Source organism: Brassica napus, unplaced genomic scaffold (assembly GCF_020379485.1).
Source record: "Brassica napus cultivar Da-Ae unplaced genomic scaffold, Da-Ae ScsIHWf_521;HRSCAF=783, whole genome shotgun sequence".
In the NCBI taxonomy this organism is placed as follows: Eukaryota; Viridiplantae; Streptophyta; class Magnoliopsida; order Brassicales; family Brassicaceae; genus Brassica; species Brassica napus.
The window spans coordinates 1,135,777-1,137,162 of NW_026016590.1; the positions used below are offsets into that span (position 1 = coordinate 1,135,777).

The window sequence follows — 1,386 nt, forward strand, 5'->3', positions numbered from 1 at the left end:
CTGTCGATCGATGCGAGTTCATCGACATCGGTCGACACCATTGGGATCCGCCGAGACTCATGGAGCTTTCGATTTCAAAGTCTCCTTCCTCAAGTTTTTCATTTCTCACCACTTGCCAGAAATCATCATCTATGATGGCATTTACGTGGTGTTTCCCTTTTCGGCTCCTGCCTCTCTAGCGAAAGCTTCTTGCCTTTTTATAGTCTCGCCCGTCTGAATTACTTGCGGTTCAAGTTTTCTCACCTGAGTCCCTAAGGTCTTGATTTTGGTGTTCAGATTGTTGTAGGCAGAGTCTATTTTACCGTTAAAATCTGCGGTGATTTGTTGTTGTCCCAACAGTACTCGATCAAGCATCTCTTCGATCTTGCTTTCCTGAGTCTGGGGTGGTGGATTCTGGTAGTAGGAGTTCGAGTAGCTTCTGCTGTTGTTGAAGGGTTTTTGAAATTGTGAACTTTGGTTACTTCTTTGACCATTTCCAAAGAAGTTTCTGTTTCCGCCCTGGTTTCCAAATTTCTGGAATCCGGTACCTCCGATGTAGTTCACATTTTCTTCTCCTTCCGTATCTGCTACTTCTCCTTCAGCTGAACAGACTTGCTTCCTAAGAAGCTCGTGCACCACATCTAACTTAGCTCTTACTTCGTCCATCTGTTCCTTCCCGATAGAGGCTACAGACTTCTTCCGTTCAGAGTCAGTGTTTTTGTGCTGCTGCTTTAGCAAGGTTTTCGATAAGTCTCACAGCTTCCAACGGATTCCGAGTAGTGAAGTTTCCTTCACTCGCCGTATCAAGAGCCATTTGATACTGTAAGGCGAGACCTCGGAAGAAAGTGCTTAGCAGCTGCACTTCGTTAAATCCGTGGTGTGGACAGTCTCGCTGGAAGAACCTAAATCTATTCCACGCATCTTTGAAGGACTCTCCAGCCTCCTGCGAAAATGTGGAAATTTTGTTCCGAAGTTCTTCAGCGCGCGCCTCATCAAAGAAGTTTCGTAAGAAAGCATTCTTGATGTCGGCCCAGGATGTTAAAGATCCTGTGGGTTGCTGCCTAAGCCAGTGCATCGCTTCTCCATTCAGCGTGTATCTGAAGAGCTTGCACAGCAGGTAGTCTTCGGGGACTCCTTCCATCCGAATAGCAGCGATTAGATCCTCGAACCGTTCCAGATGGTCCATAGGATGCTTGTGTGGTAACCCAGAGTAGGGTATCTGCGACACGAGAGTGTAGTATTGAGGCTTCATCTCAAAATTCTGCTTCTGGATCTCGGAAGTCGAATAGCTGATATGTTGGAATAGTACTCATCTGGGCGATTGTAGTCGGCCAGTGGTTTCGATCGAGCGTCCTCATCTACAGGTTGAGCAGCTCCTGTAGCATTAGCATCAGGGATTACAGTCCC

General features: G+C 46.8%; 1 non-coding gene across 1 annotated transcript; it reads left to right on the forward strand.

The window, feature by feature from the left end:
- The first annotated feature begins 848 nt into the window (after positions 1-848).
- Positions 849-954, forward strand: LOC125604327. Its single transcript, XR_007336128.1, has one exon. It is a non-coding gene; the product is annotated as a small nucleolar RNA R71 (small nucleolar RNA).
- The last annotated feature ends 432 nt before the right edge of the window (positions 955-1,386 follow it).